General features: G+C 45.3%; 1 long non-coding RNA gene across 1 annotated transcript; it reads left to right on the top strand.

Moving 5' to 3' along the window:
* Window positions 1–19,625: 19,625 nt before the first annotated feature.
* On the top strand, window positions 19,626–20,331 carry LOC119308808. Its single transcript, XR_005150317.1, has 2 exons — window positions 19,626–20,043; window positions 20,137–20,331. It is a non-coding gene; the product is annotated as an uncharacterized LOC119308808 (long non-coding RNA).
* The last annotated feature ends 5,725 nt before the right edge of the window (window positions 20,332–26,056 follow it).

Genomic DNA, 26,056 nt, shown 5'->3' with positions numbered 1-26,056 from the left:
TCTCATAGTCTGAGGAACTTTTATAAGTCATGAAGAAAGCAGTAGCAATGAAACTAACACGATCATAATGCTAAGCTAACGGATGGGTCATGTCCATCACATCATTCTCCTAATGATGTGATCCCATTCATCAAATGAAAACACATGTCTATGGTTAGGAAACTTAACCATCTTTGATTAACGAGCTAGTCAAGTAGAGGCATACTAGGGACTATATGTTTTGTCTATGTATTCACACATGTACTAAGTTTCCAGTTAATGCAATTCTAGCATGAATAATAAACATTTATCATGTATTAAGGAAATAATAATAACTTTATTATTGCCTCTAGGACATATTTGTTTTTTTAAAATTGGGGGGTAGGGGTTTTGGAGGGTTCATTTAGGAGTTTCATATTTTGTTAGATAGCTAATAGAGAGAATTGACCTCTCTTTACCTCCGTGCTTGGTCGACGCTAGCTACTATACGTATAGAGAGAACTCGACATGCTAGCTAGTAAGAAAATGAAGGAACCATTAAGTACACAAGATCTCATGAACATATATACAGAGAGAAGTGACCTCTCTTTCTCCGAGAGATTGGTCGAACAACAAGTTTTCGTATATCTATCCGATGCTACTAGCTACATATATACAATATAAGCTCTCTTACAAACCCTAACATCTAAGGTCTATATCAATTTCCACATGGTATTCTCCGGCTTTATGTATGATGTGGTCAAGAAAGAATCCCGTCAATTCCTTTTGAATTCCTAGTATGCGATCATGTGGTAGGAGTTCATCCCGCATCTGCCACATCTAATTATATATATATATATATATATATATATATATATATATATATATATATATATATATATATATATATATATATATATATATATGAATGAAACTCAATACAAATGATGGTAATAAAATAAAATTGTGAATTTTTTTGTCTACCTACATCAGATTGTTTTTCAGAGTAGTCCCGCTTAGAGGTCGTCGCGTTGCAGATGAGCTCGCAAATGTAGTATGCACAAAAATTATTCTCGGCTTCCTGCCACAAGCAATTTACGAGAAATATAGTTCAATCAAATTGATAAACAAGCATGCTAAATGGTATTGATGAAACTAGCTAGAATCAATGGAATTTGCGCGGAACTAGCTAGTAGTACTTACTTTCGGGTGTGTAAATTGCAGATCCGTCGGTAGTCTCGGAACAATTACGGTGAACTCTTTCCAAACTCTGCCAGACAAAGAGAATAATTAATTGATATCAGGAAATGAACAAAGTTGCCGATATGGTGCGATAATGATCGATTGAACTTACTTCTGGAGCATATCAGTCATGTCTGCATACTCCTGTGGATCTTTTCCTCTCGAGTCTAAGACAGTTACTAATCCCCGTTCAAGCTTAATCTCTAGCAGAATAAAGTGGAATCTGCGCGCGCATGCATAACTCATCAACTACATTACTATAATTAACCTTGAGTAAGGGGAACCGAATATGCACAAGATAGTAACACTCACTTGAAGTTGTAAGGAAAGAGTATTTTATTTTTGTTTTGATTTTTAAGCAACGATTGTAGCAAGTTGTCCTCGCTATCTGTGACTCTCTGTTTGGCCATCCATTCATGTATGATATTTGGGTTGATGAACCCAATGTCATAGATTTATGCTTTTCTGCATTTGACGATCTTCAACCTGCATAATATAGTGAGGACAATTATATATACATGCAATGAAAGAGCTGAGCTATATATAGAGACTTAATTATAGAAGTAGTACTTAGTGACAATAGCAAGTCATGAGTGTTTAGTCGAGGGCCATTCGATTGTATAACTGGAATAACTTGTCAAATTCAACAGACAACAGATCAATTCCAACAAGGTCGTGCTCCTCTTTAACTCTCAGCATCACAATATCTTCCCAGACTGGCTGCAGATTTTCATGTACCATTCATGCAATCTTCGCATCATCATTGTTAGAGGCAGATGATCAGGTTTGACGAGAGGCTTCCCGTATTCGTATTTGAAATCGTCCGCCTCCATTGTTTCAAACTCTACATCATCGGTCAGGTAATCAGCAGGATTGGTATCTGGAACCATCCCCGGATGATTAGTGATGATATCGCTAGACACCTTGAGCAGGGGGCACGAATCCTTCGCCTGTTCGCCGACCTGGGGATTTTTTCCCAATTCTTCGTTCTGCTAACCTTGCATCACTGCAAATACTTCCCGACCGCTCCGTTTTCTTATATGTCCTTTTAATAGTGCGCACATAGTTGGAATCCGACGGAGGCGATGGTGGTTGCCGGTTCTATATCCGCCGTATCTCGTAGTAGGTGTCCTAAGCTAGGCGTCTTGGAGCGATGGTAACATGGACACGGGATTTTACCCAGGTTCGGGCCCTCTTGATGGAGGTAAAATCCTACATCCTGCTTAGGGCTGGAAAAAAGCTCGAAGCTCGTGACTCAGCTCGAATTGACTCGAACTCGAACAATAACGAGTCGAGCCGAGCTTTAGTTTAAGATCGTTTGCATGATGAGTTAAATGAGCCGATCTCACAAGTACTCTTATAACTCGCTAGGCTCGGTAAAAGAATTAGTGTTTCTTGATGGGTAGTAAAACACAGCCACTAAACACCTTGCGTCTAAGCACAAGGCCCAACCGCTCAAGGCCTAGTCACCTAGGAGGCTCACACGTACATGACCATATATGTCCATGTTAAATTCCCTGTTAATCTTTTTGTCGTATTCTTTAGGTTTTTATGTTCATATCTTTAACGAGCTTAACAAGCTAAACGAGCGAGCTCGTGAGTTATACGCGTCGAGCCAATCTTGTATTTGAGCTCGTTATAGTAATGAGTCGAGTCGAGCTAGCTCGTTAATGAAACGAGCTTTAGCGAGTCGAGTCGAGCTAGCTCGACTCGGCTCGAATTCCACCCCTAATCCTGCTTTTGATTATATTGATATGGGTGTAGTACAAAGTACATGTATTTACCACGAGATTGTAGTAATGAATATGAGATGTCTATTGACTAGCCTGGCCTCGGTTATATAAGACACCGGAGGCCTAGGGTTTTAGGAGAGTGCTTGTCTTGGGCGCCAAGTCTTGTGGAGTCTTACTTGTATGCGGCAGGGGTTGTTCGAACTAGCCCATGAGTAAACGGCCCTGGGGGTCTTCGGCCCAATCCAAGAGATCGGGAGACGACGTGGTGAGTACCCCCTAGTCCAGGACACCGTTAGTAGCCCCCTAAACCAGTCTCCAAGTTGGGGACGCTCCTTGGTTCTTCCGAACTGCTCTTCGTCTTCGGTTGTCGGTCTTGAAAAGTGGTTCAACAAATCTTCCCATCATCTATCTTGAGGATTGCCGAGCTAAATTTGAAGAGTTTATACGTCGGGTATCCGAGGAGCCCTTTAAGTCTTCTGCCTTGTTATTTTTATGCCACGCCTCGGGTTTGAAGTTGTTCCCGTGCGGCGGTCTCCTCTCGCATCCGAGCTCCAACGCCGGACTATGTCCAAGCTCCAACGCCGGACTATATCCGAGGTGTCATAGATCACCTTGGTTCAAAAAAATTGAAGGAGCTTAGCCGAGCTTAATGCTGGAAATACCCTCTATGGAGCCAGCCACTTGCAACCGAGCTTTATGCCGGACTGCTTCCGGGGTGTCTTTTGTAGTCGAGCACCAACGTCGGACTGTATCCAAGGTGGTGCACCACCTCAGCCATGGGCTGATTTTTATGAATTTAATTCCGAATTGTGCAATGTAATCTCTGCCGAGATGTATAGCCAGTAGCCCTCAAGGTGCGTGTTGCCCTAATATCCGGGAGCACCTGAAGGAAAAAATCAAACCGCTGCCCCCAGCAGCTCCCGAGACTCAGGTTGATTCATAAAATCAGCATGAGGATCAATTCCCAGCTCGGCAGCATACTTAGGAATAGAACATACAGTGTAATATATTAGAGGAAATAGTGATCGATGAACGGGCCCTTGAAAGAGGGTCTTGAGAAGTTGCCGTAATATATTAGCTTGATACCGTATAGGTCCAGATGGTACCTATTGTTGTCCGAAGATGCGTTTGCCCATAGTTCGGTCAAGCCAAACACTAAGCACTTTGAATTTTCTGCATTGAATAGGCAATGCAGTAGCCCCCGAGACACTGGTCGGGTGGCAACACCAGATCAGGGGATCAGTGTGCCCCTTTAATATTAGTAAATGATAAGCCTGAAGCCCAATAGCCCCCGAGCCTTAATGTGGGCACGAGTGGCCGAATTAAAGATCGATACCCAGAGTAAAATCACGAAGTATGTGTAATCATTCTATGTATCCAAGTACTCCACATCATTAATGCTCGGATCCGCATTGTATAAAATTTTGTTGGCCGACCATCTGCTTCCATCTCCTCGGCCAGTAGCCGAGGAGTGTTTGTTCTACTTTATAAAGCCTTTATGAGGGCAAAGATTTACGACAAACAAGGCAATCCGGCCATACGGTTTTATAAACAAAGGTACACAGAGAGATATGTTATATTACTTTTTAACGTAAGAAACATCTTCCAAAAAAAATAGTCCCGCTATCGGTTCCTTTCTTTGGGTTGTCATGCTAAGCATGAGCATGAAACCTCAGCTCCGATCAATGTGGGAGGAAAATATAGAGGATTTAGTTCGGGGAAAGTTCCTGAACTCTATGATATTAATGAACCAAAAAAATTCACTTCCGTCGTTGCCGACCAATGTGATCCTTTAAGATTGCTAGATTCCGGCTTCACCCAGTCTGAGGTACTAACTCGGATGACCCGGTAGTAACAATCATAGAGGTGCTCCCTTTACCACCTAGCCGAACAATCGGGAACGTAGGGGTAAGCACAGGAGCCAGGCAACCCAGCTTGGCCAAAATCTTAAGTCAAATTGATGCATATTTATGACTTTATAACGATGATTATGGAAGGTGGCCCTTGTATATTAAATACAAATGCCAAAGATATGTTCATTTTGACTCCATTGCGGTCGTTTATCAGTTGAAAGTGGCCCATCGTCAGCTTCTACCCCATTGTAGATACTACGCAGGGTGTTTCTGCAATAACCAGACAACCCTTAGCCGACGTATTGGTGCCCGAAGGCAGTTGTGTTAGCAGAAATGAGGCAATCGGATATGCGAGCTTTATAACTTTCACTTAGTCATAGGAGCTTAAACTTGGGAGGCCATCTACTAGCCCCCGGTTAGTGTTTGGCGACAGCAAGATCAAGCCGTTAACACTTTGGCCAATGCTATGAACGGCCCATCATTTAACACGGGGTGACGCCTATCGATCTTTATAGTTTAATACAGTCATCGGATCACTGACCAGTTTACGCTTATTGTGACAGTCAGTTTTCGGCTTTCTCCATTGGGGCGCTTAACCATGCTAGCTGGAAGCACAATCGCAGTGGTTCTCCATTTGTGCACCTGGCCGAACAAAGCGGAACATAGGCGGCAAGCACAGGAGCCGGGTAACCCAACTATTAACCGAAGACACAATTTGAAACTAATGCATATATATAGCAATATCCAAGAATTTTTTTGCCGAATCCCTAAAGGTGTCCGGCATTGCACTGCGAGACTTATGTTGGAAACACACAAATTTTTTAAAAGTGTCATAGGCTTGGAAAACCAAAAACTTCAGTAAAAACAAGTCATTCGAATTAGATCAAGTGTTCGGTGCCAAATCGAAAATTGGTCTTAGAAAAAAATTGTGCTTCTGTCGTGCTTTAACATGACACATCCTATCTCAAGACTTCAAGCGGGTCAGCCTACGGCTTCAACCTCCTATCCCGAAGGCGGAGTACTACTTGTTAGGCCAGTTTAGCAAACTAAACTCTAGCGGCTTTGAGAGAGAAATTAGACTCCTCAGCTATTGACCACACACTCGCGTCGAAAAGGGGGTGATAGAAAAAGACTTTTCAACGACTAAGAAGAAAACACTTATTATAAAATGGCTCATGTAAATTTAAGAGCCCCCAAGTGACTTGGGTAAAAGAATTTTATGTACAATGATTGTATGTACAGAAGTACTAATATCATATATGTGTTCACCCGAACTTTAAACGCGTCTTAATCGACCGTCGGCTTCTCCCTCTTGGGTCAAGGGCCGAAAAGTGTTATGTACTCCACCTGTCGAGAATATGGACGGTGTTTCCGATAACTAGGCAATCAGGCCATAAGGCTGTAACAGACAAAGCGCGCTCGAGAAACTTATGCTATATTACCGACGAAGTGTAAGAAGCATCTTCGAAGAAAATAGTACCCCCACCGATACCTTTCTTCGGTTGCTTATTGTTACTATGAGACTTGTGCAATAGATTTTTTGTACTCATGAGTTTCGTTGTGTGCCGACCATAATTGAAAACAATAAGAGCGCTAGCTTTCGGCTTCACCCAGTCTGAGGTCCGAGCTCGGATGACTCGATCGTGACAATCGCAAAGGTGCTCCCTTTACTCACTTGCAGATGGCAAAGACCTTCTTTGCCGTCTACCATTTGTTTGCCATCAGCTTCTTGGTAGCTGATGGCAAAGACCTTCTTTGCCGTCCGCTAGCTGACGGCAAAGAATTGACAGATGGCAAATTCCCTGATTCCAGTAGTGATCGGGAACGTAGGGGTAAACACACGAGCAAGGCAACCCAGCTTGCGGAACACTTAAGTCAACATGGTGCATATTTTGGCGTAATACACGGACAAGGAACGAAGCCATACAAGTATAATCATATGCAAGAGGAAAGACTTCATAAAGGAAGCCCCAAGTAAACGGGGTTTTTGAATTTGTGTGTCACAAACAAAGTTTTGACAAGAAAGTTTTTCTAAAACAACTTTTTGCCAAAAAGGTATAATGCTTGGTCGAACCGAACAAAATTTAAAACTGGAAGTTTTTGAGCATGAAAGCGACTTAACTGGTTAATGTGCTCGGTGTTGATGACACTGGCCGAGATTGCGGCGGGATGAAGTCCCAACCCCCAAGCCGGTCCCGAGATGGCCGAGTGAGGATTTCGGCATTCCGAAGCGGTGACAAAGCATGATCGATGTGGCGAGGCGAAACTCGTAGTCCGGCCAAGGCGATGGAGCAGGCCAGTAGTGTGAGGCCGAAGTCCCCCGAGTGGATTAATAAAGCGGTGGCGAAGGCCCTGATCCAGCCGAGTTGATGCGGTAGCTCGGAGGGGTGACATCAACATGCCACGTCGGTACGGCGTGGTGATAGCGATGCCCCACCCAAATCCTCTGTCTGCACACATAAAATGGTGCGAGCCAGAAGTAATAACAAAATAAATAAATAAATAAAAATTCTTCTACTTAATTCATTTAAGTGAAGTATGGCCTGAGCGCTGGGTCGTCCCGACAGAGTGGCTGCGCGAAGATGCTGACACGAAAATGCGCAGCGAGGCGATGCCACAACTTGATCGACGCGGGGAGGACGACGACATTGTCTTGCCGAGGTGTTAGCATGGCCCAACCTAAATAGTTTGCCTGCACACACAAAGTAGTGCAACCAAGAAATAATAATAATGAAAAGAAAGGTGCATAATTAATTTGTGCGAAGTGAAAAAGTTTGGTAAATATGGCCTGAACGCTGAGGCTATCTTGACGGTGCGATGGCGTCGTGGCACGGAGATGTCGGTGAAGGTCGGCCTGCCCAGGCGACAGCGAGAGGCTGGCCGGACCGACGCCAGGTACAAACGTCGATAGAATTTCTCTGCCAAAATAATGCAGTACATGCCAACAGAAAATATTCTGGGTATATTAATGCTAAATGAATAATTTGGAAAAATAAAACCTGAACACCAGCAGCAACGACTATAGCGGACCGAAGCAAACGGACGAATTGGTCCGTGCCGAACATGCTGCAATGCCAGTCCTCGATGTGCTTAGTAGCACATTTATTCTGTGTATTTGTCAGTAGAAGAGAACCAGCGGTCGATTACGTAGGTATTGAATTAAAAAGAAAACAAACAAATCTCCCTGTGGTGTGCTGCCTTCGAGCCGAGCTCTCATCAGTGCACTGCGCCACACTATCTCTTCGGCCGGATCACCGTGGGCCGGATTAAGTCCGGATCCGATGTATCGCCAAGCTGCGGACGCGAACATAGGCCGTACTGCGATTGATGTCTTGTGAGGCAATTAGCAGATGATGTAGTAATCAACATCAAATCCAAATCAAACAAGGCGGAGGAGTTCTAGCATCTCACGCGAGTGTTAGCAAATAGTCCAAGTAGTAGTACTAGTACTCATGGCAGGGTAAAACCAATCAATCTAATACGTGCAATATGCACGAAAGACAGACCACTAACCGAAGGACTGCCATTAAACAATAGTATAAAAAGAAACGGAAGGATGAAATATCTCCCTGTGTATCGCGCCATCTGAGCCGGGTTGTTCCAGGCTCCTCAGAACGTGTGTGGGTGAAGCCAGCGCTCAGCCGACCAATATATTGCTGGTGTTCGTACGTTGCCGCCACACAGTCCTCGGCCGTGTGGATTTTTAGTGCTTAACCGCCACCAGCGCAAAGGAAATTCCTGATCTAATCTAAAATCAATCTCAAACAAACTTAATTAGATTGCCTACAAACGTGGTTGCAGCCGTTAGAACTTCAGATGGCACTTGGACAGATCAAGTAGTACTTAATAGAACCAGTACTAGGGTTAAATTGATCTCTACTTCACGTAGGAGAGAGTACTAGTACTATGGAGAACAAAACCGCGTTGGATGCTTAGATTGGGTAGCTTTTACCAGCCAACATGCCCATGAATCCGTGCACCCATGTGCTTCGTATGGTCTTTCTCGATGCTGCCCTCGGGCATTTGTCTGAAGACACATGCATGCTAACTGTGCGCGCACCCCAGCCTGCCTTCGTCGGATCTTGCGCAAAAATCACCGTCGCCATCGAGACAAAAACTGATCTGCAAACAGAATAGCAAGGCCGTAGAAACTATTCACAAAGGAATCAATTTATTCCGCGTGAATTCAACTGAAAGATATAACCTGATCATCCCATCGATCCGCGGCGATCACCCAGCAGGCTCTCAATGAAAGCACCAATGTCGGTTCTATATCCGGCGTATCTCGTAGTAGGGGTCCTAAGCTAGGCGTTTTGGAGCGATGGTAACATGGACACGGGATTTTACCCAGGTTTGGGCCCTCTTGATGGAGGTAAAACCCTACATCCTGCTTTTGATTATATTGATATGGATGTAGTACAGAGTACATGTATTTATCACGAGATTGTTGTAATGAATATGAGATGCCTATTGACCAGCCTGGCCTCGGTTTATATAAGACACCGGAGGCCTAGGGTTTTAGGAGAGTCCTTGTCTTGGCCGCCAAGTCTTGTGGAGTCTTCCTTGTATGCAGCAGGGGCTGTCTGAACTGGCCCATGAGTAAACAGCCCTGGGGGTCCTCGGCCCAATCCAAGAGATCGGGAGACGACGTGGTGAGTACCACCTAGTCCAGGACATCGTCAGTGGTCGCTTCAGGGCATCGATAGTCCATTTCACTTTCACCGGATCTACCGTTTCCTTAGGAGGTGGAGGTTTCCGTGCAAAATGGTCCCTCACTTTGGCACGACAGATGTCCTCGTTTTCCTTGTCGGTCCTCTCATATGGTAACTTTTCCGGAGCCTTAAGAGATGGACCCCTTCACCTTCAGATGAATCTCCCCTTCACCTGTAGGGTTGTCAAGCTCCAGCTCATGAAATCTCTCTATTATTTCATCCACCGTCACAACATCACAGCCATATGGAATCGTACGACAGTGAAAAGTTCCGTCAGCTAGAGGAGGTGCAACAAAGCCGAGAGCCGCCTTCAAAGTTAGGTTCTGGCATTTCGTCATAAGCTCGCAATGTTGAGCCTTCGTGATAGTATCCATAGGGTAGCGAGGAGCCATGAAATCTGGCTGGGCTAGTGATACGTCTCCAACGTATCTACTTTTTCTCACGCTTTTCCTCTTGTTTTGGACTCTAATTCGCATGATTTGCATGAAACTAACCCGGACTGACGCAGTTTTTAACAGAACTATCATGGTGTTGGCATGGTATCATCATTTCACCCACATAGCATGTTCTAAAAAGTTGAGAGGGTTACGGCAAAAACTGGATACACTTCATGTGCAAAATGGACAATCTTTTTTGAAGTATCAGGGTTTCGACGAAAACTCATCTGTTACAAAGGGATTTCATTTATTTGAACTTATTTGAACTCCAGACTTTTTGTGTGTTCAAAATGCACCATTCAAAGCCGCATCATCAATTTTCAACCCTTTCTGACTTTATTTGCTATTTTTCATGCATTTACTGATTTGTTTGGAGCTAAATGACCCTCAAATTGAAAAGCACTTCAAATGAACTCTGAAAAGGTTGAAAGTTGGCATGGTATAATCATTTCACCAGCATAGCATGTTTTAAAATGTTGAGAGGGTTACGACAAAAATTGGATGCACTTCGTGTGCAAAATGGACAATCACTTTCGAAGTATCAAGGTTTTGGACGAAAACTCATCTGTTACAAAGGGATTTCATTTTTGTACTTCTTTGAACTCCAAACTTGGTGTGTGTTCAAAATTCACCATTCAAAGCCACATCATCAATTTTCAACCCTTTCTGACTTCATTTGCTATTTTTCATGCATTACTGATTTTTTTTTGAGCTAAATGACCCTTAAATTGAAAAACACTATAAATGAACTCTGAAAAGGTTGAAAGTTGGCATGGTATCATCATTTCACCCAAATAGCATGTTCTAAAAAGTTGAGAGGGTTACAGAAAAAACTGGATACACTTCGTGTGCAAAACGGACAATCTCTTTCGAAGTATCAGGGTTTCACAGGAAAACTCATCTGTTACAAAGGGATTTCATTTATTTAACTTATTTGAACTCCAGACTTTTTGTGTGTTCAAAATGCACCATTCAAAGCCACGTCATCAGTTTTTCAACCTTTTCTGACTTCATTTGCTATTGTTCATGCATTTACTGATTTTTGGAGCTAAATGACCCTGAAATTGAAAAGCACTTCAAATGAACTTTGAAAAGGTTGAAAGTTGGCATGGTATCATCATTTCACCCACATAGCATGTTCTAAAAAGTTGACTGGGTTACAACAAAAACTGGATAAACTTCATGTGCAAAATGGACAATCTCTTTCGAAGTATCAGGGTTTTGGACGAAAACTCATCTGTTACAAAGGGATTTCATTTATTTCAATTTATTTGAACTCTAGACTTTTTGTGTGTTAAAAATGCACCATTCAAAGCCACATCATTAATTTTCAACCCTTTTTGACTTCATTTGCTATTTTTCATGCATATACTGATTTTTTGGAGCTAAATGACCCTCAAATTGAAAAGCACTTCAAATAAACCCTGAAAAGGTTGAAAGTTGGCATGGTATCATCATTTCACCCACATAGCATGTTCTAAAAAGTTGAGAGGGTTACGGAAAAAAGTAGATGCACTTCGTGTGCAAAATGGACAATCTCTTTTGAAGTATCAGGGTTTCGGACGAAAACTCCTCTGTTACAAAGGGATTTCATTTTTTGTACTTATTTGAACTCTAGACTTTTTGTGTGTTTAAAATGCACCATTCAAAGCCACATCATCAATTTTCAACCCTTCCTGACTTCATTTTTCTATTTTCATGTATTTAGTGATTTTTTAGAGCTAAATGACCCTGAAATTGAAAAACACTTCAAATGAACTCTGAAAAGGTTGAAAGTTGGCATGGTATCATCATTTCAGCCATAGCATGTTCTAAAACGTTGAGAGGGTTATGGCCAAAACTGGATGCACTTCGTGCGCAAAATGGACAATCTCTTTTGAAGTATCAGGGTTTCGGACGAAAACTCATCTGTTACAAAGGGATTTCATTTATTTGAACTTATTTGAACTCCAGACTTCTTGTGTGTTCAAAAATGCATCATTCAAAGCCACATCATCAATTTTCAACCCTTTCTGACTTCATTTGCTATTTTTCATGCATTTACTGATTTTTTGAGCTAAATGACCCTGAAATTGAAAAGCACTTCAAATAAAGTCTGAAAAGGTTGAAATTTGGCATGGTATCATCATTTCACCCACATAGCATGTTCTAAAAAATTGAGAGGGTTACAGAAAAAACTGGATACACTTCCTGTGCAAAATGTACAATCTCTTTTGAAGTATCAGGTGTTCGGACGAAAACTCATCGTCACATTAAAACCAAAGTACATTAGTGATCAAATGTTATTACTGAAAAAATAAATACATAAAGTTCATACATAGTTTTTATTGAACAACATATAGCTCTCTAGAGCATCTAATTAAATCATACATTGTAACTATGTAAAACATTTCCATGCAACAACATATGCGATCATAATCGCAACTAAGGTAACAATTGATCCAACGGCATAATGATACCAAGCCTTAGTATGAATGGCATATTTTTTAATCTTCCTAATCTTCAAGCGCATTTTATCCCTCTTGATCTTGTGATCATCGAGGATATCCGCGACATGCAACTCAAATGCCATCTTCTCTTCCTCTGTTCTTTTCAATTTTTTCTTCAAGTAATCATTTTCTTTTTCAACTAAATTTAACCTATCGACAAGAGGGTCAGCTGGAATTTTCCGTTCACATACCTCCTACAGAAAACATCTATGTCACGTTGGTTGGCATAATTTTCATAAACACTAAATGAAATAAATAGTTATAAAAGATAGTATATACCACATATGAATCGTAGATAGGACGAGGGCCGATGGGGGCGGATACGAAAACCATCGCACTCTATAATAACAAACAATAATAAAAGTAAGAAAATTATACAAGTAATAATTTTTTTCTTTTAGAAAGAAGATAAGAACAAGAGGCTCACCATGGTGGTTCCTGCGACGAGATCGGCGCGGGCGATCGACGGCGGTGAGGACGGGGACGGGACAGGACGGACCGCCAAACCTAGACAAATCTTGAGGAAAATGGAGTTTGGACAAGAAGCTTCGAGAGGAGAAAGCTTATAAAGTGTGGCTAGGCCATTTCATCGAACACCTCATGTGCATAGGAGGTGAGCTAGAGCACCACAAAGCTCTCCCAGTGCTGGGCAAAAAAACTGAGCAGTGCACTGCTCTGCTCACGTGCAAGGTATATATAGGCCTCTATTTGGTCCCGATTCCAGACACAAACCGGAACTAAAGGTTGTGGGTCAGGAGCAAGGCCCATTGGTCCCAGTTCGTGTCTGAAACCGGGACCAAAGGGGTCAGACGAACCGGGACCATTGGCCCTCGAGGCCCGGCCTGCCGCCTGGCCTCATGAACCGGGACTAATGCTCCCATTGGTCCCGGATCGTATGAGAACTGGGATTAATGCCCTCTTCGGACCTGGACCAAATCTCTGTTTTCTACTAGTGTACCTACAAAAAAATGATAGCACTATTTTAATTTAATTGATTGAGGTTTTCGTGAATAACTTGTGAGGTAACCATATTCCAAACACCTTACCGAGCGTTTTTAGATTGTCTAATTGCATTGGCTTTTTGAACTTGCACTTTGGGTGTCGGAGTTGGCAACACAATTCAGCGTATGATAGCTCGCACAACATTTTATAGATAATGGTTTACTGTATGTTGGGTCATCCTCGTATGCAGGTCGTTCCCGGCTCAACCTCGCGGGGATGTCACTGCCTGCCGCCTCGTCTTGTCTCCGCCTTCGACTCTACTCCTGGCCGCATGGTAAAGGGTGAGTCCAACCTGTTAGAATAAATCCGAGGCATACCGTCGATCATCCGAGGACCAAACAATCACACGAGCACGACACCGAGATTTGTTAACGAGGTTCGCCGATATGGCTACATCCCCAGGGCCTGACTACGGGCGCTCCTCCCCGTGACACCGTCACAATACCGCACCCGGTCGCCCTGGACGCCGGCACATGCCGCCGGCTTCCCCTGCGTTCCGGTGCTATTATGTTGGCATAGGTTACATCGTGTGTCTACCCTCGCTATATAAGAGAGGCCTAGGATACAAGTGTCCTACTAGGACACGACTCCACATCCTATGTAAACATGATACAACTACAAGTCCAACTGTAACCTACCTTGTACACTATATTCGACATAACTCTAACAAGAAACTCCACCTCGGCGAATATTCTCCACCACCTTGAGTTCGTCCATGCGTCAAACTTCCATGTACATTGGACTTGAGTTTATTCCATGAGCACCACTGCTACTCCAAAGACTCCATGTGACACCACCTGCAACTTGTAGTCCCTTCTTTTCTTGACCACAGTCAACACTCGAGCAAAATTAAGTTCCTCATTACTCTACATTGTGCTCCCAACTTCCGGAGTATCCATCAATGCCATCACACACTGATCACTGACCTGCGTGAAAGTGAACAACTCAACATCACCGCTCCTTTCTTGACCGCCTGTCTGAAACTTGAAAGAATTTCACCATTGCTTGTAGTCATCCTGAGTCAAATTCGCAGTTGTCTCACCACATGTATGACCACCAGAGCCCTGGTCCGTCTCCATGCACCGTGCGTACCGCACGCCTCGCCGCTATTACCGCGTCGAGCCTCCGCTATCCCGGTCGAGTCTCAAGGGTCGCAAGACCACACCACTCAACCCCCACTGCAGAGTACCACCGATCATCACCGACCGATGACGAGTTTTACGCTTCCATCAGACCCTTGGGCTCCAGTCTGAACTACGCATCACTCGCTTTTCCCCGCTGAATAGGCTTCGATTCTCAGGATCCTTACACCGTAGCCCCTCAATCCAGCTCCACCTTCAACATGACTCCATGGTAGATGATCAGTCCGCCCACGCGCCTCATCGACTTCAAGCTCCGTGTATACACCACCTTGAATCAACCCCGCGCCATAGTCTTGTCGAAGCCACACAAGCCCTCGGGGCCTGCGCCACGTGTTTCCACGCCCAGAAGTCGGTCATCATCAGCATCACGCTCCTACGTCGTCATCGCCGATCCCATCACCGTCTTCTGTACCAACCGACTCGCGTCGATCCCATCATACTGCCCAGTCCGACTCAGCCGAATATATCCGACTGCAACCATGCTCCACCATGTGTCGTATCCGCCCGCAAAAGATCCACGCAATCGCCGCCCTGCTGCGGACGACGCACAACCAATCCACAAATTCGTCGGTTTCTTCCTCTAGATCAACTTTCAGCAGCCTCCGAACAACCTAGCTCATGATACCACTTGTTAGAATAAAACCGAGGCATACCGTCGATCATCCGAGGACCAAACAATCACACGAGCACGACACCGAGATTTGTTAACGAGGTTCGTCGATATGGCTACATCCCCAGGGCCTGACTACGGGCGCTCCTCCCTGTGACACCGTCACAATACCGCACCCGGTCGCCCTGGACGCCGGCACATGCCGCCGTCTTCCCCTGCGTTCCGGTGCTATTATGTTGGCATAGGTTACATCGTGTGTCTACCCTCGCTATATAAGAGAGGTCTAGGATACAAGTGTCCTACTAGGACACGACTCCACATCCTATGTAAACACGATACAACTACAAGTCCAACTGTAACCTACCTTGTACACTATATTCGACACAACTCTAACACAACCGTGAAACTTTGCTGAAAATACAAGGTGGTGGATGGACTTCACATGCCTAGAGGAGGAGTGCTTGCAGGTTATGGCATCTGTCGAGGAGAGGAGGCCATTGGCCGAAGAGAAGCTTCTTTTCGTCAAGGGGGAGGGTTGAGGAACATAGCCGAGGCAGGGGTGCTCATGCTCATGGATGTTTCATTGAATGACATGGCAAAACAATATTTTGAGCAAGCTTGTCGTGAGATTGTGGTCACACCAAAACTGCCATTCTCCATGTTGCCAAGATCGATGTACCTGGTAAGTGGAAGTCAGAATGCAGTTGCTTGATCAATGCTCAATGTTGCCCCCTGTTTCTTCTTGGTGAACTTTTTTTTTTGCACTGATTGAACTATGTTGTGGCTTTCGGTACATTTCGTGAACATGTGTGACTGAATTTCATTCCGTGCATTAACATTTAAATGTTATTAAAATGTATGCATTTGAATCATAAAAGAATTATTAAAATCTTATTGTAATGAAGTGGAAATGAGATTTACATGTGCAATGCGATGAGACAAATTGCCAAAGAAAAAGATTAGAGGTTAAGTTTAGAGCATCTCTAGTCGATCCCCTCAAAGGCTATAGAGGAGTAAAATTTTCATTTTACTCCTCTAATCAGCACCTAGCCAAAGTAGTAAACGGAATAGTGGAGTAAACAATTTACCCCCGCCTTCTAGTGGGCGCCTAAGAAAACTCGACCATGACCGCGTGGAGTAAACTTTCTTGCCTCTCTCGCACCTCCCCACCACCACTGCTTCTTCGTTGGTGCACCTCTCCCGGCGATCATCCACCAGCCCTGCCGCTATCTCGCCGCCTCCCTTGGCCCTCCCGCCTTTCTACCCGAGTTTGAGCCCTTCGCCGGTCGTCACCATTGCCAGAATCAAGGTGAAACACCGTCACCTTGACCGATTCGTCGGAGTTCTCTCGGATATTGTTCCTCGTTGGCAGCCGCTGTATCAGACTGGGATTACACACCCTTGCAGGTCATTCCCACGCGTCGCCGCCCGCTAGCCTGGCCTTTACGTTGCTGGCCGGCCGGTGCATTGCAAGTGTTTGACAGTTTGCCTAGGTTTGTTTTTTTCTTTCATTTTGCTTTTTTTGTACAATCGAATTGAACCCGAGTTCAAGCTTAGAAGCAAAGATGCGAATAGATAAGTGCAAGTCCTCTCATGAAGCGCATTGCGGCTGTTTGAGTTTTGACATGTGGGTGTTCGGCCGATTTAATTGACAACTATGTCCGCATTGGAGAAGACACAATGTTGAAGGTCGTTCAAACGTTCACAAAAGTCGTGATGTGGCGAAAGATGTGGAGAAAACCTTCAATGTGCTTTAGAAGGGCTTTGCAATCATTCGTGGACCCGCCGAGTACTGGAGTCCAAGGTTTTATGGCAAATCATGAGTTGTTGCATGATTCTGCATAACAAGAGTCCTGTTAGTGATGTACGTTGAAGCACATCGTAGGATCGAGAACTGACAAGTTTGATACCCAGCTCGAAGAAGATCTCCTTGAGGATCATTGACATCTTCATAACACTTCCTAGTTGTGTTTTTACCATGTTATTTGCTTCATTTGGACCATTCGGTGTGTTTGAATTTAAATAATTTGGTTTATAAACTATATTCTTGATTTGCTTGAACCTTCATTATTATGTTTAGTTTTTATATGTGTGCTAATATGTAGTTGCAACGTAAACTAGAGTTGAATAAGTTAAAAAAATACTCTCTTATATTTAACAGATCGGCTAGGTCCTGTCAGAATTTAATGAAGTAAAACTAGTCCACTAAACTTTACTCGGCTGGATATTCCTCTACTTTTTAGGAATCGGCTAGAGATGTTCTTAGAGATCGATAAGAAACTAGCCTCATATTCTGAATTGTTTGGGAGTTCAATTTTGAGAATCCATTAGAATGGCCTGCAATCATGTTTTTGTGGACACGCAGCAACTTCTTTTTTGCATCTCAACACACTTTCATTAACTTATAACATAATGTTTGCAGTAGGAATAAAGTTAAACCGGCCACATGCATCTTCTCCTAGTAAGACTTTTTTTTTTTGAAAAAGAGGCTTACCCCCGGCCTCTGCATCCGAAAGATGCACGCAGCCCTAGTAAGACTAGCTTGGCCGGCACAAAGATATGCCAATTGATTTGCTTCGCACCCTACATGTGAACCAAAATCAAAACCCTGAAAACCATCAGATATAGCTTCACTTTTCATCAGGATGAAGGAAATTTCCTTCACCCCTGTTTTTTCATAGGTCCACAACACCTTTAGCGTCCGTTTCAATCACCACATTCTGAATCCTCATGTCACAAGCTAGCCTTACTCCATCCCTCACCGCATAGGCCTCCGCCGTAGGTGCATTTGGTGCTTTGCTGAACCCAAAGAGCTCGAGCACGGATCAAGGCTCCGTCATGCCCACGAACACCAACCCCTGTAGCAGCAGCACGGCCTGGTTTCGTGGAACCATGCATCAACTTTAACCTTCATCGTATTCAGTAACGGTGGTCTCCGGTGAGCAGGTGAACCAGAAGCCGTAGGTATTTTCTCCTTTCCGGTAATTGACAGACAGATCCATTGTGACATCAATGGTGACACCAATGGTTCCCTTTCGCCATGTTCAACTGCTCTCCCTCCGGGAAGAACAAACGGACGAGGCTCCAGCAACCAGGAATGTTCACGTTACGCGTCGAAACAGTACTCTTATACCGCATAGGGAAGGAGGACCGGCGTGACCCGCTCGACCATGGCACGTACGCTTTGCCCTCTTTCAGCCAAGGCAATGGTGGACGCGTTGATGCCTTGGCACGCCTAGCACGAACAAGGCAATGGCGCCAACGGTGAGATATTCCCGACGCCCCACTCCTGCACGCCGGTCGAGTTTCCTCGCACCTTCCCGGCCTCCTCGGCGTCCCTCTCCGTTCAGTTCGTCATCAGCATATAAACGCGCCCTCCGCCCTCCGCCACCGCACCGGCCGGGAAGAGAACACGAGCGAGAGCGGCGAGCTACTGAGCTAGGCTAGGCATTGCCACCACATCCGACCAACAGCGAGCGGGAGAAGCCGGCCGGCTTAGCTAGGTCAGGGGAGGCGATCATCTGAGGCAGCATGGCGAGGCGGCTCTGGGCGCTGCTGCTGGTGCTGCTCGTCCTGGCCGCGCAGTTCCAGGGCGGGTGCTACCGCGGCGGGAGGGGCGGAGGAGGCTCGCGGGGGAGGAGCGGTGGCGGGAGGGGAGGCGGCTCGCGCGGGAGGAGCGGAGGCTCCGGCCACCCGGTCATCATCGGCCACCACCACCACCACCATGATAACGAGCCGCACAGTGACAGCGCCGCGGCTGATCCGCGTGGCCGTGGCGTCTCGAGGCTCTCCGTTGCCGCCGCCGCCGCCTTCGCTGCCGCGGCGTTCGTCTGGTGATGCTGATCTACTTCTGCACGCGTAACGTAGGTACAGGGTCGAGCTGCTAGTTGGATTGGCAATCTAGTATTGGTCGATCGTCTAGTAGCCAGTGGTAGTATGGTTGATCGATCGCAGTGTGTAAATTAAATCTAGGTTGGGGAGTGGACTGGTGGTTTAGTCGTGCTAGCTACTACTACTAGTTTAGGCGTGGTCCGTTGATCTGTGGGTGATGTGTAAGTATCAGTCGGAGGAGTGAAGTCTGTTTTGAACCTTGAGATTGTAAAATGTGACGTAAATGAACCCTCAAGTCTAAATCCCTGAAGTTGGTACCCTGTACTTTTCGATCCCGGTCAATTTAAACCTTAAATCCGTTTGGCACACCTGGAAAATAACAAACCTGGCTGAGATCACTGTCCACAGTCACTGACCACCCGGGTCTACATGTCATATACATCATCTCTCTCTCTCTCAGCGACTAACGCTAGCCATCAACCGACTAAGTTTTTTTACCGGTGTGCAATCCACCATCCCTCGATGCTTTTCGATTCGTGCTGATGGACCCCACTAGATCTTTATTCCTTACCCCGTTTCCAGCGTACAAGACTTATACTGTACATAGCAAATACGGGATGGACCCCCACGCCGCTGTCTCTTTCCCACATCGAGGTGTCCCCCACCCTCTCCCTCTCGCTAGTTCCATGGCGGCCGCCGGCTATGGCCGCCAGATCCGCCTTCTCCACCAACGTTCGGCACTGGATCCGGCTTCCGTGGCCGGTACCGCGACACACACAAAACCGGCGCGCGGCGCGGCTGTACCACGAGGCCGGCGAGGAGCGATGCCGGATCCACTGCCGTGGGCGTTGGGGAGACCTACTCCGGCGAGGTTCCTCGATCCCGCCTACCAGAAGCCCGTCCACCGGCATCTGTGCTGCCCCAGCGGCCGTGCTCGCCGTTCGTGGCTCCGTGCAGCACGGGCACCACGACGAGTCGCCACGCACGGTTGTTGCCAGATCTGGCGACTCCAAGCCTGACCGCCATCGGATCTGGTGAGTCATGAATCCCATCTCCCCTAACCTCTCTCCATATCACGATTTCAGTTTTATTTTGCATGATTTCAACATTCCTTGTTTCTCTACCAGATCATCGGCCTCCGCTCCCTCTTCAATTTCAGTTATTTGAATGTTTGTGACAGAGGGCATGTGATACACTTTTTTGGAAGAGAACCAAGAGTGAATAAATTTCAGAAATAAAGTTACAGCTATGTACCTGTGTGTGTAGTTGAGAACCAAGATTGAAATATTTTTTGAAAGTGTTGAAATGATATTTCAGTGAGATATATATTGAAATAGCTATATGTAGTTGCAGGTTGTGAAACTGAGATTTCACTGGGTTGTTCAATTTGTGAAACTAATTTCTCTGAAAAATTATGAAATTACTTCTCTGAAATATATGAAACTTCTATTTCTCAAATCTGTAACTTGTTATCTCAGTGAGATATGTATTGAAATAGCTGTTTCAATATATATTAAAATTGCTTGTGCCACTTTGGAATGTTGAATTTCAATCTTTTTTGAAAAATATGAAATTTTAATAACTGAAATCACCTTTTAAATAAATTGAAATTATATTATCTCACTGTGTTATTTGAGATGAACGGATTTCACTCTATTATTTGAGATAAACATATTTCACAACCCAGTGAAACTGTATTATTCCAGTCTGTGATAATGTTTTATATTTCTCAAAATGATTGAAATATTTTTCGAAAGAGTTGAAATGATATTTCAGTGAGATATATATTTCAATAGCTATATGTAGTTGCAGGTTGTGAAACTGAGATTTCACTGGGTTGTTCAAGTTGTGAAACTAATTTCTGTGGAAAAAAAATGAAATTACTTCTCTGAAATATATGAAACTTCTATTTCTCAAATCTGTAACTTGTTATCTCAGTGAGATATGTATTGAAATAGCCGTTTCAATATATATTGAAATTGCTTGTGCCACATTTGGAAGGTTGAATTTCAATCTCTTTTGAAAAATATGAAATTTTAATAACGGAAATCACCTTTTAAATAAATTAATATTATATTATCTCACTGTGTTATTTGAAATGAACGGATTTCACTCTATTATTTGAGATAAACAGATTTCACTATGTTGTTTGAAAGAATTGAAATGAAATATTAAAATTATTGAAACCGGTTCTTTGAAAAAGTTAAACATCCGTTTATGTGAATGTGTGCAATTAGATTTTTTTTAGTGAAAATCAATTTATGAAACTATTGAAATCAGTAAGTTGAAATGATAGGGAATCTGTTTTTTTGGTAAACTCAGTTTTTTCATAGAGTGAAATCGGATTTATAAGTTTTTAAATTCAAATATTAATTTTGAAAGATTTCAAATCAACTTAAAGTGAGAGAGGTCAGGCGTCTGTGTAAAGTAAGCGGAGGAAATGAGATCACGTGGGTGGGCCAGCTGGTCAAATCAGATAGGTGGGCCCAAGCTGGTGAAATACGGTGACTTAAATGAAGAAACCCGTGAAATACACAGATACAGCTTAGACCAATTTTTGAGGTGGCAAGACTCTATTGGCCGTGAGGCCTCCGGTAGATCCCGGCTCCGGTAAAAAGAGGTTTGCGAGCCATCAACTCGTGCCCGTGTGTTCCAGGAGAAGCGATTTGTATACGCGCGTTAGTGAGAATCGATCAAGGCTGTGTACAAGTTGCGGGTAGGCATAGGCAGACGAGTTCTTCGACTCGACGGAGGTCCTTGGACGTCATGTCGCCGGCGTCCGTGGCCTCGCCGGCAAGCTCCGGCAGCCGCGGCGACCACAGTTGCTGACTCTGTTGTGGGCCCCTACTCGATGTGTGGGCCACGGACACCTGCAGCGTCGAGGATCGTCGCCGGAGGTTCATGCGGTCCCTAGGCCTCCTGGATCTGGCCGTCCTGCTTTACCAGGAGCCGCGTGCGAGGCCCGTGCCAGCGAGGAGATCAATAGTGAGCTCGGGAGGCAGGAGGAGCACTAGGGATGAGCTTGTAGAGGAGGAAGACGACCTGGTGAAGAATGGGACGTCTACGGCATCTGGAGCTCGTACACAACATGCACAGCTAGCTCGATTATGTATGTCCAAGCAAGATGTGCACGTACACAACGTAAGCCGCCCGTGTCTTGATCGATTCCTTGCTGGAAACAAACAACTAACGCATGCACCCGAGACGTAGCATGCGGCGTAGTATGCGGCTATGCGCCGGCCGCCGCGACGACGCAAGTCCAGCTCGTTCAAGTCGACGGCGAGCCCAACGCACCCGGCGTACTCATGGACGGTCCTGATGCGCGCATCATGGACGAGGCGGAGGTGAGGCCGCGCTGAACCGACGCAGAGAAAGGAGGGATGCATCACCGACCACAAGCTCGGAGGTGTTGGCTCTGTTGTCTTCCTCGCGCTAGCTCGAGCCGAGTTGATGTCCCAGGATATCCGGAAAAATCGACGGGTGCGCCACATGAAAAATATCTAAGGTGCCGTCGAGCTCGGTCCCGGCGTCCTACATGCGCAGCTCCACGCGCTGGCCTTGCGGCCGTGGTCGCTGTACTTGCTATTCCAGGAAGATGGACGCTAGCAGAGAAAAGGGAAGATTGAAGAAGATAAAAAATATGACATATAGGCCTGTGTGGTCAGTGAGAGAAACAACCGATCCTAGTCAGGATTGTCCTTCCAAACAAGTATAGGATCAGTCTAGGGTTTAGAATGACCGGGATGGAGGAGTATAGGGTACCGATTTTAGGGATTTAGACGTGGAGGTTCATTTACGTCGCGCTCTACAATCTCAGGGTTTAAAACAAACTTCACTCCAGTCGGAGTCAGGAACCCAATGCTGATCAGTGGATGATGTGTAAGTATCAGTCAGTAACTCAATGCTGTTCTGTGAGCGCGCAGCAGCGCCGCTAGTGCCTAATGCCGAGCAATTAACCAAGGGAGCTGTAAAAGTATATATTTGTTTGGTCGAACTAATTCTTCATGTGGAGTATACATTCGCCGGCGAACACAATCAGCCCCTTCACGAGACAGCCAAGGTGTGTTGTGGGTACTGTTGTCCGTTTCAAGCCGCCGTGTGCGCACGAGCGTGCGCTCACCAGCTCACGTGAAGCCGGTCTTTAGTCTCGCCTAACCCGAGTCGGCGTGGGAGCCCGAGACCGCGACGGACCGTATGTACCGAACCCCCCCTAGTACCTCGATATAGCCGCACCCCACGAATCCAGCGACATTGGAATTTTGGATCACAGCGACGTCGACATCCACGACTCGACATGGCGCTCTCCCGGCGGTGGACTCGCCGCGCGCTGCTGCTGCTGCTCCTCGTCGTCACCCTGGCGATCACCTTCTCCAGCGCTCATGCGGCCCAACCACTTCACGACGCTGCACCCGTCTGGCCGCGTCCTCGCTTCGACGGCGGCGATGGACAGATGTTCGCTAACGGGCAGTGGAGGAGGACGATTGGCAATCCACCCCTGCTTGCGCAGATCTCAGACTTCGTACTGGAGAGGGACGGACCGGCCCGCGTGATCGCTACCGTAGCAATGTTGTAGTGCCTCCCGCCGCGTTTCTACTTCATTTTCTTTTATTTTTGCCAGGGGGCAGGAAAGAAATCCTTGCAGAAAAACAGTTAAATGTTGTAAGTTCCCTAGAGTTTGTAAAGAATATGAAATCGTTTCGGAAAATGTATGCTTGTTACTCAGCGTCTGCATCGGATGGCAAAAAAAAAACATCTGCAAAGCTTGGCAATGTGAGCGCGTCATGCTCGTGGTTTTGAGCCCTGCTATGTCTATGTTTCGTCAAACAGGAAGACGGGAAATGCTAATAATTTGACATCAAATTTTGGAACTGTTCTTTAGGGTGCGGTGTTGATCGAGCGAACCACCCCACACACAGCCTCTTTAGCTTCCCCCTTGGGCCTCCAGGCCTGATTACCATTTTATTTGTACGCAAATTTATTTTAAAAATGTGAAGGCCATGATGTATGTAAAATTAAGCAGTATCAAAAATTTGCCCGGTTATACAAAAGCAAATATGCCCCTGGTCTGAATTATATAAAAATAATACATCCTACTTTATAAAACAGCCATATTAAAAATGTCTTCCCTCTTAAAATAATAAAAATGCCATCCTCACAATAATAAAAATGCCAACCTATTAAAAAGAATAGCATGCTCCTACAAAAATAAAAACAATGCCATCTCTCATCTTATGCAAAAAAACCATCCTCTAATAATAAAAATGACACCATCTTATATAACAAAAATACCATCCTCACAATAATAAAAATGTCATACGTATAATAAAAAAATGCCATCCTCTTATAATGAAAATGCCATCCCTCTTACAGTAAGAAATGCCATCCTCTTATAATAAAACTTCCCCTGTGAGAATATTAAAAAAATCAGCATCTTTGGAGAAATTTAAAACAAAACAGATTCAAAAAATGCCAAGTTATATATAAAAATATGTTTTAACACAAATAATAGCAACAAACAAGCGATCTGCAATGATTTTGGTAATCATGAAAATAAGAAAGCTTGAGTTCACATGAAAACTAACTAACTCTCGTAGGCCAATCGATCGGCGGGCTTCGATCGAGGGAGTAAAGAAGCCCCAGCCTTCGTCCGTCCGTGGTGTTGAACGCCAGCAGCACCCTTCCTGCGCCAAACATCATGAGTTGTGGAGATGGATTAGGAGTGGGAGAGGTGGAGTGTGTGTCGTACCTGAAAATCGGGGTGAGCGCCATGTACGCGGAGGACCCTCTCTCGCCACGGGGGGCGCTCCTCTGGAGTAGCCTCGTCATGGCCGCCGTCAGCTGCAAAAGCGCAGATCCAGGGGCCTCCCTTGGTCGCAGCTCGCTGGAAGCTGCGCTTCCTTGATGAGGACGAGCCAGGGGTGTCGCGTCACTGATCTGGGAACACCACCGACGTGGGCTTCGATCTGGAAGCACGACCGTCGAGGAGGGGGGCAACTCCGGATCCTTACCATTCATCTTCGCCAGTTGCCAGTGTCGCCGTGGGGCAGGAGGGAGACGACAGATGGGGACGGGCATCAGTGGGGAGACGAAAGGGGATTTGACCGCGGGTTGAATATACTAAAATACGGGGGCTTTTCTACAAAACAAAACAGTATCTCAGTTTAGCCACTTAAAAAAGAACCGCAGATTGAATTTCGAAAACCACAGGGACTCTTTTGTAAAACGCCACAAAGATGAACCCGTCAAAAGCAGTGTGCGCTTTATTAGTAGGTAAAAAGATAAAGATAAAGATTTGATAGATTAGAATTTGTTCGTGCCTTGCCTTGTACTCAAGTTTATAAACAATTGATTCTACCAATTCCTCTGTGTTCCCTTCTTACCAAGGTAAGGCATCAACGGCGAGGAAACCCCCACTCTGCCAAACCGTAGTCCTGTCCTGCAAGCTTAATGTAGGTGAGCGATCGAGCTAGCAATTCAGTACTGCTCGTTCAGTAGTGGCCAGTGGTAGTCTAGTCTGGTAAGATCGTGCTACCTCGTAGTACTGCTCGATTAATACCTAGTTAGTACTATAATGATTGGTGGATGTGTAGTGATGCAAATCTAGGTTGACGAGTGAGTCGGTGCTTCTGTCGTGCTCGTTTAGTAGTCGGTGATCTGTGGTGTGGATGCTTGTGTGAGTGTGAGGAACTCGGTGCTGGTCTGTCACCGCGCATTAGTGCACAGTGATGTTGAGCAAATTAACTGATGGAGAACATATGCTGCTTGTAGCATTAATTCTACATGAATCATGTGTGGCGCATTCCACGGAAATATATAGTCTGCCCAGCTCGCGTATCGGCCAAAATGTGCTGCGTGGCGTGGCCACGGTCAGGATATGTTGGGGTGTCGCAAAAACAGAAGGTTGGATGTCGCTGAATGCTGATGCATGCCGCTGTGCGAGCTTGTGTGCGCGAACTGCGACAAGGTCCCGAGCCCGTCTCGGTCTCGCCGGGCCCGAGTCGGCGAGGGAGCGTACGCACGCACCGAATCCCAAACCGTTCGGAGATC

Source organism: Triticum dicoccoides, chromosome 1B (genome assembly GCF_002162155.2).
Source record: "Triticum dicoccoides isolate Atlit2015 ecotype Zavitan chromosome 1B, WEW_v2.0, whole genome shotgun sequence".
Classification (NCBI taxonomy): Eukaryota; Viridiplantae; Streptophyta; class Magnoliopsida; order Poales; family Poaceae; genus Triticum; species Triticum dicoccoides.
The sequence above is the reverse complement of the archived record's forward strand: the minus strand, read 5'-3'. Positions and strand labels throughout refer to the sequence as shown.